We start from the raw sequence: 15,698 nt of genomic DNA, 5'->3' as shown, positions 1-15,698 counted from the left end.
GAACAGTGTACTGAGAAGAGAATTCAAAGTTTGAATTTTGGGGTTGCGGGTGAAAATCGAATTCATATCATACTTCAAGGTTGGCCAATGGCATTCTATGGCTTGAGACTCGAGTATGCCTTGGAAGGTAGCTCAAATTACATAGCATGGAAAGATAGAATGGAGGTTGTATTAGAAGGCAATGGCTTGAAGGAATTCATTGATCAAGAAATGATCTGAAATCACCTATAAATGACCTTAGAGAAATAATGAAGGTATTACAGACTTAAGTGTTGGGGTGTGCCTATGTTATTTTATGCAACGGATCGATAAGATTACGAAATACACAGACACTAAAACAGTAAGAGAACACAGTAAGCAAACACATAAACACAACAAATTTAATAAGGAGTTCACCCAATCCTCCTGGGCTACGTCTCCTGGTCCAACCAGCAGTGGTGGCCTTTCTATTGTGTCTTAAAGCAGAGTTTTTACAATAAGGAGCTCAATTTGAGTCTCACTTTAACTGATGATGATCAGTAGGATTGTACTTGGATTCCCCAAGTCTCTAGAGTACATAGACTCCCCTTACTGAATCTTGACCTCAACTGGTCTCAGTGGTATGAGTCCAATCTGGTACTCAATACTTGACAGGTATACACAGAGGGGTTGCTTGAACCTCTCAAGTCTTCTATGGAGTTCATAGACTCTTGGACTCTCTCTATCTCTGTCTGCTCGATGCTGCCTTTGCTCTACAGGTCAGCTCGGCTTCTCTGTTCTCTGCAATTCACTTCTTTCTTGCCTTTCAACTTTATGCTTCTCTTTCTCTGCTTCCCTTTACTCTTTGTTTGTTCGTGGCTTAAAGCCAATCTGCTCCCTGACTGTTCATTTCCGCTTCCCGGCTCTCTGGATCTCCTGCCTCTGCCCACTGGAATTCCCTTGCTCTGCGTCATCATCACTGTGTAACGCTTCAGAGAGAGGTGGCCACTTGTTTCCTCACGAATTGAGTGTCAGTTCTCTTTGAACAGTCGTTATTTCTATTGCTCCAAGATTGCCCATGAAACTAATTCCTCTGCCAACTCATCAGTCATGCCGGACCTCAAATATCATATGACTTAGCCTATTTCCCCGTCGAATCCAGTCATCCATCGGATCATTTCTCCGCCGTTGATCTGGAGCCTCCAGATCCTATGGTCTCCATCCATATCGCGCGATTAAATAGCATGACCTTTACCCACGCGATGTGAGTAGTTTTCTCTCTCATATGTTGGACGCATGTCACCCAGTGTATGGCATCGGGTGGGACTCGGTCGAACCCACTTACTGCTTGAAGCCCTTCCGATATCCTGTCGGTTTTAGCGTGGGACCCGCCTTTTGATGAAATCATCAATTTCCGTACGGTTTTATGCTTTTCCTTGTGACCGAGTGTTTGGGGGCTTTCCTTCACTGAGGGGGACGCCCTACGATATCAAAAAATCACGTATCAAAAACTGCCTCTATTTTTGGATTTGACCTCCTGTTTGTCAATTTGTGCTAGTGCGCGATCACCATGGGCCAACGGTCTGCGCGCTTCAACTAAGGGTCCTCGTTGTTCCGTGCTGACCACAAATTTCCATTGTTCAGAGGTAATTTCTGATAAGCTTCGACATCCATAATACTTTGAAACTTTGGTATGAGTTTTACAGAGTTTGGGGAACTTTAAGAGTGTTTAAGGATCCAATTCGAATCACGGCCTTCCCACTGAAAAAGCTTTTGGACCACCAAAATTTGGTTTTCAAGCATCGACTAAGTGAGGGTATAGCTGTCTCACTTGTCCAATCTCTATCCATTTTTCATTGCTTGGCTTTGAACCCTTGATTCCAATCTTGAGGTACTCAACATCTCCCATGCGTGTCGTCCTCACCTTCCTGTCCAGAACTGTCTTCCTACAATTCATTGAGATATTAAGGTAACAGATCATCAATAGAAGGCAATTGAATCTACTCTTCGGGATCTTCAATTAATGAAGGTTCAAATAGTCTCAAGCTGTCTGCATTAACAACTGAGTAGATGTGCATGTAAGCTAGTAAATCGAGGCGAAAAGCATTCTCACCAATTTTCTCAAGTTTCTTGAAAGGTCCATACCTTATTGGCTTTAGATTTTTACCTTCACCTTGCATTTTGTCTTTGTTGATATATAGCCAAACTTGATCACCAACTTGGAAACTATGCTCCATCCGATGCTTGTCATGCCTTGCCTTGTATTTGGCTTGGCTATTTTCTAGTTGTTCCTGTACTACCTGGTGAATCTCTTGGATTTGTTCAATGAACTTGGTTGCCTTGTCCACATCACTGTGTCCATCAACTGCTATGTCTTTACCAAAGACAAAATCCAAGGGAGACCTTGGTGTGAAACCAAAACAGGTCTCAAAAGGAGATCTATGTGTAGAAGAATGTTTTGCTCGGTTGTAAGCATGCTGCATATAACACAAATGTTCATCCCAAAGTTTGGGATGCTTGCTGCAATAGCCTCTGAGCAATTGGATCAATGTCTTGTTGACCACTTCTATCTGGACATCTATTTGTGGATGAAAGGCTGTGCTTTTCTTCATTTTGGTGTCCATCATTTCCCACAGACTCGACCAAAACTTCCCAACAAATTGGGTGTCTCGATCAGATATAATGGAAGTGGGTAATCCAAAATGAACCCATACATGCTGAAAGAACAACTTTGCAGTTTGTTCAGCTGTAATCTGTTTGTTACAAGGTATCAAAACACACATTTTGCTGAACCTATCCACAACAACATATAAATAGTCATGACCTTTCCTAGATTTAGGCAGTCCTCCAACAAATTCCATTGAAATACTTTCATAAGGATGAGAAGGAATCGGTAGTGGAGTGTACAAGCCTAGTTTTCTATTGTTGGGCTTGCTTTTAGCACACATGGTACACCCTCTTACATATCTAGAAACTGTCTCATTCATTTTTGGCCAATAACAAAATCTTTGCAGCTGTGCAACCGTTTTACTTACCCCAAAGTGACCTGATATTAGAGAAGTATGTGCTTCTCAAATTATCTTTACTCTTTCAGTTTGTGGAATGCATAGCTTCCCACAATGATACAAGAGTTGGTCCTTAATGTGATAATCCAATTCTTCTACTCGTTTTCCTTGACTTAAAGTTGCATATACATCTTTAAAATCTATATCTTGAGCATATTGTTCAATGTAGCTCTCATGCAATACTGAGTTATGCTTAAGTATAGTAGATGTATTTATAATTGGTCTAGATAACATATTTGCAACTTTATTGTGTATGCCCTTTTTATATCTGATGACTAAATGAAACTGTTGTAGAAAACCCATCCATCTATAGTGTCTTGATTGTTGCAACTTAGTTTGGGAGTGTAGATATTGAAGTGGTTGATGATCAGTATGTATAACTGTCTCTTTGCCCATTAAATAATGTTTCCACTTTTTCACACTCTGTACTAATGCATACAATTCTTTATCATATGTGGGATAGTTAACTACTACAAAATTAAATGTCTCAGAATGATAACATATGGGTTTACCGTGCTGTATCAACACTACTCCCATGGCATAGTCATTGGCATCTATTTGTATCTCAAATGGTCTTTGAAGATCAGGCAGTGCTAGTACTAGTGTTGTACTAATCTTTTCTTTCAAGGTGTCGAAGGCTTTCTGCTGCTTGCCTCCCCACTGAAACACCTTGTTCAATCTTGTTAAAGCATGTAAGGGAGTTGCAATTAAGGAAAAGTTAGAAATGAACTTTCACCAATATTGTTCTGCTCCTAAGAAGCTTCTAACTTCTCCAGCAGATTTGGGTTTAGGCCAGTTTACAATGACTGCCACCTTAGAGGGATCTATCTTCAATTCACCAGCCCCCTACTATATGTCCCAAATAATTCAAAGATGTTTTACCAAATTTGCATTTTGAGAGTTTAACATAAAGTTTTTCTCTTTACAAAACATCTAGTGTCTGCTTAACATGCTTTAAATGTTCTTCCCACATTTTGTTGAATATAAGAATGTCATCCAGATATACAATAACAAAGTCATCAAGAAAACGTTTGAGTACATCATTCACTATTCTCATGAAAGTAGCAGGAGCATTAGTTAAGCCAAAAGGCATAACCAACCACTCATATAATCCCTGCTTTATTTTGAAAGCAGTCTTCCATGCATCTTGTTCTACAACTATGACCTAATGATATCCACTATTTAAGTCTAACTTGGAAAAATAAACAACTTCCTTTAACTGATCTAATAGATCATCTATGCGAGGAAGGGGATAATGATTTTTTTTTGTTTTCTTATTCAGTGCTCAGTAATCAATGCACATTCTCCATGAGCCATCTTTCTTTTTCACCAAAACGATTGGAGACCCACATGGTGATGTGCTAGGTCTGATGAACCCCTTCTCGAGCAACTCTTGCACTTGCTTTTTGATTTTTGTATTCTCTAAAGCAGACAACTTGTACATTCCGATATTAGGTAATGGAGCATCTTGCTGCAAATTAATATCATGCACTATTTCCTTTTTGGGTGGCAGACCTTTAGGTTCTTGAAACAAGACATCATATTCTAAAACAACTTTTTCTAAATCAGCTTGTTGTTTAGCATCACAGCCCTCAAATACATTGGTTTTATTAGGTTTCTTTTCCTTTACAACCATCAGTAAAAATTGTTTGCATGAATTTACAATTCGTTTCATCTGCCCTGAGTTTATGAGAGTATAATTATTCTTGAGCTTATGAGCTCTTACAATATATTCGATTCCATCTTTAACGAGGAGATACTTGTTCTCAGCTCTATAGAAAATAGCTTTTCTATCATACAAGTAGGGACTTCCCAAAACAATTCCACATATATCCAAAGGAACTATATCTAACTCAACCTCATCTACAAATGCTGACCCAAAAGAAAACTTAAGTTTACATTGTCTGGTCACTTGTAGTTTTTCTTTATCACTTAACCAAACTAATGGGTATGGTTTCTTGTGAGGTGTAGTCAGTAATCCCAACTTCTTTACAATTGCTTCAGAAATTAAATTTACTTGTGAGCCACTATCAAACAAAGTATCAATCTTTTAATGCTTGGAAATAACTCGAATATGGAAAATCTCATGTCTTTTTCTCTCATTTTATTCATTATTAGTAGGTTGTGCAGAATTACTAGTAGATGCTTCATAATTTTTACCTTTTATACCTGTGGCTGCAATGGTTGTTTCATCTCCTGAGTCCGACCCCAAATCTTTCTGAATAGCTACAGCAGTCTTCTTCTTCTTGCCCTCAAACTTCTTAGATCTCAGCTTTGGATGCAGGATCCAATAGTGCTCATCATCATGCCCATCCTTCTTACAATGAGTGCATGAAGACTTGCTTTTCTATGCAGTATTAGCCTTCCTCTCTTTCCATTTCTATTTTCTTTTCTCCTTATTCTTGCTTGCAATGGGCTTGGATGACCCCCCAACTTTTGGGTTCCCATTCTTTCCTCTAGCTTCTAGATGTGTAGCTTGAATAGATACCTCATCTATACTGGTGGGATTAAACATGAGGATAGTGTGCCTCATGTAGCTGTGTAGACCACCTATGTACTTCAACAGAGTCTCAGGTGAGTCTAACGAAATTCCTAGAATCAAAACTCTTTTCCTAAATTCTTGGGTGTAACCTTGTACACTTTGCCCTTTCAATTGGTGAAGAGTTTGCTAGCTCATCATGGCTTGTTGCATGTAAGCTAGTGGATAGAACTGCTTTTTGATTGCAGAAACAAATTCACTCCAGAAAGAAAGAATCTTACCATGTTTCTTCATGTCAGCTTGTGTCCTACCTTCCCACCATACCAAGGCAGTGCCTCCGAGGCGTAGGTTGGCTAGCTGAATCTTACTCTTGTCTAAGTCGATACTCTGCACTCTGCAATAAACATCAATTTGTCTGATCCAATTATCCAGCTTCTCTGCATTCAACTCTCCATCATATATTGGTAAATAAAATTTAACATCTAATTTAATCAAAGATGTCTTATTTTTATGTTTAGGGCTATTAGGAGGTGTGAGAAAGTTTTCTTCTTTCCCTTTGCCTTTTGAGTGGTCATGGAGGAGAGACTCTTCTTCTCCTTTATCTTGTTTGGAGCCTGATGAATCTTCATCTTTATGTTTCCTAAAGTCCCTATACATTTCCTCTACCATGGACCTCATGGCCAAGAAACTATCTATAAATTGGGGGTCTAGTCCCAAGGGACTTTCTTCTGACATTTTCTTCTGAGGATAGACTCTTCCAATTTCCAGGTTAGTTTCAACCAACTCTCCTTCTCCTAATTTAAGCTTTGATCTAGTTAGCATTCAACAACAAAATCCAGCACAAGCTTGTCTAACCTTAACAACCTAGAGCTCTGATACCACTTGATCTGAAATCACCCGTAAATGACCTCAGAGAAATAATGAAGGTATTACAGACTCAAGTGCTGGGGTGTGCCTATGTTATTTTATGCAACGGATCGATAAGATTGCGAAATACACAGACACTGAAATAGTAAGAGAACATAGTAAGCAAACACATAAACACAACAAATTTAATAAGGAGTTCACCCAATCCTCTTGGGCTACGTCTCCTAGTCTAGCCTTCAGTGGTGGCCTTTCTATTGTGTCTTAAAGCAGAGTTTTTACAATAAGGAGCTCAATTTGAGTCTCACTTTAACAAATGATGATCAATAGGATTGTACTTGGATTCCCCAAGTCTCTAGAGTACACAGACTCCCCTTACTGAATCTCGACCTCAACTAGTCTCAGTGGTATGAGTCCAATTTGGTACTCAATACCTGACAGGTATACACAGAGGAGTTTCTTGAACCTCTCAAGCCTTCTCTGGAGTTCACAGACTCTCGGACTCTCTCTGTCTTTGTCTGCTCGATGCTGCCTTTGCTCTGCAGGTCAGCTCGGCTTCTCTATTCTCTACAATTCACTTCTTTCTTGCCTTTCGGATTTCTACTTCTCCTTCTCTGCTTCCCTTTACTCTTTGTCTGTTTGTGGCTTAAAGCCAATCTACTCCCTAACTGTTCGTTTCCGCTTCCCGGCTCTCTGGATCTCCTGCCTCTACCCACTGGAATTCCCCTGCTTTGCATCATCATCACTGTGTAACGCTTCAGAGAGAGGTGGCCACTTGTTTCCTCATGAACTAAGTGTCAATTCTCTTTGAACAGTCGTTATTTATGTTGCTCCAAGATTGCTCGCAAAACTGTTTCCTCTGCCAACTCATCAATCATGCCGAACCTCAAATCTCATATGACTTAGCCTATTTCCCTGTCGAATCCGGTCATCCATCGGATTGTTTCTCCGCCGTTGATCTGGAGCCTCTAGATCCTACAGTCTCCGTCCATATCGCATGGTTAAATAGCATGACCTTTACCCACGCGATGTGAGCAGTTTTCTCTCTCATCCGCTGGACGCGTGTCGCCCAGTGTATGGCATCGGGCAGGACTCAATCAAACCCACTTACCACTTGAAGCCCTTCCAATATCTTGTCGGTTTTAGTGTGGGACCCGCCTTCTGATGGAATCGACGATTTCGGTACAGTTTTATGCTTTTCCTTGTGACTGAGCGCTTGGGGGCTTTCCTTCATTGAGGGGGACACCCTACGATATGCGATTAGCGCTTTAGCACTAATCGTGTATCAGAAACTACCTCTGTTTTTGGATTTGAGCTCCCGTTTGTCAATTTGTGCTAGTGCGCGGTCACCATGGGCCAACAGTCTGCGCGCTTCAACCGAGGGTCCTTGTTGTTCCGTGCTGACCACAAATTGCCATTGTTGAGAGGTAATTTCTGATAAGCTTCGACATCCATAATACTTTGAAACTTTGGTATGAGTTTTACAGAGTTCGAGGAACTTTAAGAGTGTTTAAGGATCCAATTCGAATCAAGAAATCCCAAAGCCAGCTTCAACTAATGCACAAGAGTTGGATGAGTGGAAGAAGTGTGTGGCGAAGGCGAGATGGATCATCCTTGAGGGAGTTCGAGACCATATTGTCTCGAGTCTCCATGGGAAAGATACTCCATTTTCAATGTGGAAGACATTGAAGGACCTCTACCAGAACAATAGTGACCAAAGGAAATTGGCGCTCAAGGATAAGCTTCAAAGAATCAAGATGGAGAAGGGCGATACTATTTCCACATATCTGAACAAGCTCACCACCTATAGAGATGAGCTTGGTAGTGTGGGAATAACTACTACCGGTGATGATATGGTGAGCCTCGCTCTCCTTGGCATTCCAAAGAGTTGGAATAGCTACCAAGACTTTGTGAATGGAAGGGAGAAACTACCGGGTTGGGAATGATCGTGGTCATATCTTATGTAGGAGGAGATGATGAGGAGCACACAAGATGGTTCTTCATCCAAGAATGATGATGAAGAAAATATGGCCTTAGCAAGTAAGGCAAGGAAAGGGAAGGAGAAGGCTTCCCATTTCAAATCAAATTCTTCTCATGGAGGGAAGAATGGTGACATGTCTAAAGTAAGATGCTTTAATTGTCACAAGATGGGACATTATGTGACTAATTGCCCATCGAAGAAGTCCAAGAAGGGATCCTCGAAAGGATCGGAAGGTGAGGCATTAGCCTCTTAGTTCGAAATGGACTTTACCCTCATCACATGCATGGTGTCATCAATGATGGGTTGTGTCCGGTATCTTGAAAGTGGAGTCTCATTCCACATGACCGGTGATAAAAATTTATTTAGTGCCTTGGAGGAGAAAAACCTCAAGATGCACATAGAGATGGGTGACGATGGAAGGTATAGTGTTTCAGGAGTGGGCATGGTTACTTTTCAGAGGGAGCATGGAGCTCCTCTCACCTTTACAGATGTGATGTATGTGCCTGGACTGAAGAAGAACTTGGTATCGGTCATGATGTTGGAGGACAAAGGCTACAATGTTGTCTTCAGTAAAGAAAAGGCATTCCTAAGACACATAGCCACGGGTCAGATCAAGAGGATAGGGATTCCAGTGAAAAATCTCTATAAACTAGAGGTAGATGATTGTGCAGCATTGAGACCGAAAGCATAATTGGTGAAAATCCAAGACATTGACGAGTTGTGGCACAAGCGGTTGGGCCATTTGCATCATGGGGCTTTGAAGATAATGCAGCAGATATCTACAGGACTTCCCAAAGGTAAACTTGAGCAAGTTGACACATGCAAAGTTTGTACCTTGGGAAAGTACACCAAGTCTTCCTTTCATGATCGAGACAGTCAAGCAGAGGCTATCTTAGAGCGATTTCATACTGATTTGTGTGGACCATTCTCGACGGCATCCACAACGAAGCAAAGGTATTATGTGATTTTCATTGATGACTATTCTCATAAATGCTGGATTTATTTCATGCAGAAGAAGGACCAAACTTTCACAAAGTTTTGTGAGTTCAAAGCTTTGGTCGAGAAAGAGTCAGGGAAGAAGATCAAGGCCTTGAGAAGCGACAATGGTGGAGAATATGTCTCTCAAGAGTTTAATGACTTTTGTGCAGTAGAAGGAATTAAACGAGAGTTGACGCACCTCATAACCCACAGCAGAATGGGGTGGTCGAGAGGAAGAATAGAACTATTGTAGGGGCAGCAAGGGCAATGCTGCATGACCAAGGCCTACCACTTCACTTCTGGGTTAAGGCATGCAACACAGCGGTCTATTTGCAGAATAGAAGCCTGCATCACATACTTGGGATGAAGACACCAGAGGAAGCTTTCTCCGGTAAGAGACCAGATGTGGGTCACTTCAAGATCTTTGGCTCATCGATATATTTCCATGTGACAAAGGATGCACGGAAGAAGCTTGAGCCGTTAGCAAAGTTGGGGATATTTGTGGGGTACACTGATACACCACACAGCTATCAGGTGTACTTTCCTACAAGTCAAAGGACAGTGGTTCACAGAGATCTCAAGTTTGATGAGCAGAAGGCCATGAGAGTTTCCCTTGAGAGGGAGCTCCAACTACACGTTGTGGAAGAACTTTTGGTTCCTAAGGAGGAGGAGTCTCCGACTTATGCGGAGCAGCCGCATGCAGAGGTTCTAGGAGTGGAGACATCCACTTAAGCAGAGTCTTACAGAGATGGACGGAAGTGCACAAGAGAAGCTGACAGATTGTTGGAGGATGTGAGAGAGAATGTGGGAGCACCACCTTCTTAGCGCAAACAAAGGAAGTCACCTGAGAGGTACACTGGATACATGGCCCTTGCTAGGGAATGTGTTGAGACTGAGCCATCTTCCTTTTAGGAAGCAATGCAACAGCCAATTTGGGTTGATGCTATGGTGGAGGAGTATGACTCCATAGTTCGTAACAGTGTTTGGGATGTGGTTCCGAGACTGGAGAGCAAGTCAGTTGTGAGTTCCCATTGGCTTTACAAGGTAAAGCAAGCTACTAATGGTAATGTGGAGAAGCATAAGGCAAGATTTGTTTCCCATGGGTTTTCACAGGTTGAGGGGATTGAATATGATGAGACTTTTACTCCTGTCGCAAGGTACTCATCTATCAGATCTATGTTGGCACTATCAGCATATATGGGTTGGAAGATCCATCAGATGGATGTGAAGACTGCATTCCTCAATGGCCAGATTGAGGAAGAGGTGTACATAGAGCAGCCATAAGGTTTTGAGACCTTTGATCGTGAGTCACATGTGTGCCGACTCAAGAGAGTGTTGTACGGGCTGAAGCAAGAACCTCGTGCTTGGTACACCAGGATAGACAACTACTTCACTGGGTTGGGCTTCACAAAGAGTGAAGTGGATGTGAACCTGTACCACATTGTGGTGAAAGGTAAGTTGTTGATCATCGTACTTTATGTTGATGATCTCATATTGACTGGTGATGATCAGTTGATTGTGTCTTGCAAGGAGGACCTTGAAAGAGAATTCGAGATGAAAGACATGGGTCTCATGCATTACTTCCTTAGCGTGGAAGTGTGGCAGAAGGATGGGGAGTTGTTTGTGTCTTAGGGCAAGTATGCCAACGAGATACTCAGGAGATTCCACATGGAGAAGTGCAAGCCCATGCAGACTCCTCTAGCAGGTAACTAGAGGAAGGAGTTTGCTACTTCAAGAGAAGTGGTAGAGGCTACTGTGTACAGGTAGCTTGTGGGTTCACTGATGTACTTAATGAACACGACCAGATTTGTGCTATGTGGTGAACCAGCTGAGTCAAGCAATGGTTCAGCCTACTAATATGTTTTGGAAGGCGGCAAAGCATGTATTGAGATACCTCAGAGGCACATCTCAGTATGGATTATGGTACAGACGGACAAAGGGAGTGAAGCTACAGGGCTTCATTGATGCAGATTGGGCAGGGAGTCCATCAGACTGGAAGAGCACATCAGGAGGGATTTTCAACCTTGGGTCAGTAGTAGTTTCTTGTATAGCAAGAAACAGAGGTATGTTGCACTCAGCTTGGCAGAGGCAGAATACATGGCTGCAAGTGAGGTAGCATGTGAGGCCATCTAGATGCGGAAAATACTAGTTGGTTTGTTTGATCAGAGGATGGATCCAACTATGATCTATTGTGATAATCATAGTTGTATCAAACTCTCTGAGAATTCAGTATTTCATGATAGGTCCAAGCACATTGACATTCGGTATCACCATCTTAGAGACTGTGTAGTGATGAGGATCATGTTTCTGTAGTATATTTCGACAGAGGAGCAAGATGTTGACATTTTGACAAAGGCTTTGTCAAACTGTAAATTCGAGTTCCATAGAGACAAGATCGGGGTGGAAGATAATCCCTTTCTTCTTGAGAGGGAGTGTTGAAATATGGAAACAAGAATATTCCAATTTAATTTGTCCTTGAATTAAATTGTGAATTAAAATCGACTTTAGTCTTAACAACTACTTGGAAATAATTAATTAATTTATTTTAAATTAATTAGTTGGAGAAATTCAAGTTAGAAGTCTTTCTGAAGTCATGCAAGATTTATCCCTTAAATTAAGGAGATAAGATTGAGTTATATTTGAGTTATAATTAGTTAACTCAGTTTAGTGAGTTAAGTCCAGTTAAATTAGATCCAAATTGTTTGAGGAACTAATAGTGAGTTAACAGTCAGTTGATGCATTAATGCACTCAATTAGTGCTACTCCAGTTAACTGAAGATTCCCTCATCAAAAACTCATGCATGTCTATTTTGAGAAAGACCTAGTTGAGATTAATATTCAAGGATAGTGTACTATCAGTTGCATGTGTTTTCTCATGGAGAAAACTCATGCATGCAGTCAAGGATTCATCCTTGAGGATTGCGCAGTTTTGAAGGCTTGTTTTTTTTCCACTTGGTATAGGCTAATCATCCAAAAGGAACGATGCAAGGAAATAGGAGCCTGGAGGGTAGAGAGGAAGGCTGGAGAGAAGCCAATATTGCCTATGAGCATCTATGAGGATTGTACTAAGAGTTGGCTAGCTATGAGAGCTAAGGCTTTGTATAATTCCTATGTATTTCCACCATGTATGATAATACAATAGTGTGGGGTTTTTATCTGAGACTTTCCCCAGAGTATTTTCATGTGTATTGTGCCATTGATTCTTCTTCTTCTGGTTATATTGTTCAACTCGATATTTAAGCTTGCGCAAATTGATAGTAGAAGTAGGTTATAGTATTCTGCTTTGATTTATATTGCATTATCGGGTTAACCTATCACAGATTTTATACAACCTTACAAGAGAGTTTGAGATGAAGGACACGAGGCTCATGCATTACTTTGTTGGCATGGAGTTATGGTAGGGATATGGGGAGTTGTTTGTGTCTCAGGGAAAGTATTCCAATGATATACTTAGGAGATTCCACATGGAGAGCAACGAACCCATGGAGACTCTAATAGGTAACTCGAGGAAGGAGGATGCTACTTTCGGGGAAGTAGTGGAAGATACTGTTTACAGGAAGATTATGGGTTCACTCATGTACTTGGTGAACACACGACCAGATATGGGCTATGCATTTAACCAACTTCGTCAAGGATTGGTTAGGCTGACCAAGTTGTATTGGAAGGCAGAAACGTATGTCTTAAGATACCTCAGGGGAACTTCTTAGTATGGATTATGGTACAGACGGATAGAGGGAGTGAAGCTTGAAGGCTTCACTATTGTAGCTTGGGCAGGGAGTCCATCTGACTGAAAAAGTACATTAGCAGGGGTCTTTAGTATTGCGTCAATGACAGTTTCTTGGTACAACAGGAAATAGAGATCGGTTGCACCGAGTTCAATAGAGGAAAAGTACATGGTGGCAAGTCGGGCAACATGTCAGGCCATCTAGATGAGGAAGATCCTGGTTGGTATTTTTGGTCAGCAGATGGATCCAACTGTGATTTAATGCGATGATTAGAGTTGTAACCAATTTTATGAAAATCCATTTGTTCATGATTGGTCCAATCATATTGATATCCGATATCATCATCTCAGAGATTGTGTATTGAGGCAGATTATGTTGTTACATTACATTCCCACGGAGGAGAAAGATTCTGACAGGCTGAGAAAGGCATTGTCAAGATGTAAATTCAATTTTTACAGAGACAAGATCGGGGTAGCTAATAATCCATTTCTTATTGAGAGGTAGTGTTGAGAAATGGCAACAAGAAATTTGAGTTTAATTTGTCCTTGAATTAAACTAAGAATTAAAATCAAATTCTATTCTCATATCAACTTGTAAATAGTTAATTAAGTTTAATTAACTTAATTACCTTAGGAATTTGAAGTTGGAAGTATATCTGTAGCCATGTATATGTTCTCCCTATGTTTTAGCGGTCCAGTATGAGTTTAAATTGAGGTGGAAATTAGATCACTTAGTTTACTGAGTTAAGTTTAGTTAAATTAGTTCCAAATTGTTTTTGGAACTAATAGAGGACTAATAGTTATTTGGTGCACTAGTGCATCCACTAGTGGCTACTCCAGTTAACTAAAGATTCCCTCATGAGAAACTCATGCATGTCAGTTCAGAGAAAGACCCAGTTGAGACTAGAGTGCATGGACAATGTACTATCAGTGGTATTATTTACTGGAGTGTAAATATCGTGCATGCATCAGAGATAGATCCTATGTTTAGATTTCACAGTTTTGGAAGCATGAATCCCCTTTAAATATGGGCTATTCATCCTAGGAATTGTGCAAGAGATTAGGGGCTTGGAGAGCTTCTGAATAGGCTAAGGATTTGGCTTGAGCTAGCTTGTGAGGTTAGAGAGTTGAGCATAATTGTGCAGAATCTCTCTAGTGAGAACAAGATTTGTATATTCACTCATAGTTCTGATATATGCAATACAGATAGTGGGGTTTTGAGTAGTGGCTTTTCCCATATGCATCTTGTGTTATGTGCCATTAATTTATCTTCTTCTTGTTCATATTGTTTTCATTGATTTATTGGCTTCTACTAGTTGAAAGTAGAAGTAGATTCTTGTCCTATGGTTTAGTAAATTGCATGATCTTGTGAATCTATAGGATTTTCTACACAAACATCCTGATGAAGGTACCACTGCGTGAGGCATACCAATCTGCAATGTTAATTATTGTCTTTATCGCTTCTCTAGACATGCAAGGTGGATCGTGCTCAAATATGAACTTGTACACCGGGATGATGAAATGGTCAGTTAGCCTCACCATAACTCCTTGATAGCTGCAGTGGGAAAACAACTTGTAATAAATTTTGACGACACTGTCTTTTGGTGTCCATGTCCAACACATGGCAGGAAACTAATGTTGGGCACAAATTGCATCAAGTAAATATGCGAACATGTAGAATCTTGCTTGCTCATCCTTGGGAAGATTTAGGGTGTTAGTGATATGGACATTCAATTGAAGAGCCAACAGATCTGACTAGTTGAATGGCCTTCCATCATTCACCAACTAGTCCAACACACCTGTTTCCGGGAAAACTAGTGTCTATTTAGATCTGCTAGTCCCATTAAGATGGGTAGCTATCTTAGAAACAAACAATTCAAAGTAACTTGTGTTTTCCTTTATGGGAGATAGATTAGAGAGAAGTAGAGAGCACCAACCTAGTCTTTCGCTTGGCTCCTTGCTTGTTTCCTCTCTCCTTTGATAGAGCTTTGCCACTCTTTTCTCACTTGTCCCGCTTCAAAGAACACCTGTAGAGTCAAAGCAACAAAATACCATCAAAGCATAGAGATCTATAATGCCATAAACAATGTAGAATCAGATGTACATTAACCATACAATTTCATTCACAAATACAAGATTCACAAGTACACAAGTATATGGAGGAAAACTCAAATAGCTTTATTGATAGTAGAAGTAGAAATGAGGATTACAACCCAGTTGTCTGATCCAGCATCATCCTCCCAGCATGAAAGCCCTCTTCACCTCATGAAAAGCAAGATCACCCAACAATACAATGTCTCAAAGAGAAACCAACAACACTTCCTTACAAATTACAAAATTTCAGCCTCTGGATCTCTAGGATGAGGGATCCATATATAGGTATTTGCAGGGGGGTGAGTCAGCTTCTAGGATTTTGATTAGTGTCATTTCACTGATAGTTCTTGGTTCCACTTATAGATTTCATGATCTCTTACTCATCCTTGGGTGAACTCAAAGAGGCAAGTGTCATATGAGAAATTTCTAGAAGATTCTTTGAGTTTCCACCTAGCCAACTGCCTCTGCCATTTGTCTACTCTCGCTCATCGCACCCTACAGAAGGGATTTTCAGTATGCATCGCACCCTTTGTGTGTAACAGGTGAGATGCATTG

The sequence above is a fragment of the Pinus tabuliformis genome, chromosome Q, assembly GCF_031772625.1.
Source record: "Pinus tabuliformis cultivar Carrire ecotype Pingquan chromosome Q, CPIR1, whole genome shotgun sequence".
Lineage (NCBI taxonomy): Eukaryota > Viridiplantae > Streptophyta > Pinopsida > Pinales > Pinaceae > Pinus > Pinus tabuliformis.
The sequence above is the reverse complement of the archived record's forward strand: the minus strand, read 5'-3'. Positions refer to the sequence as shown.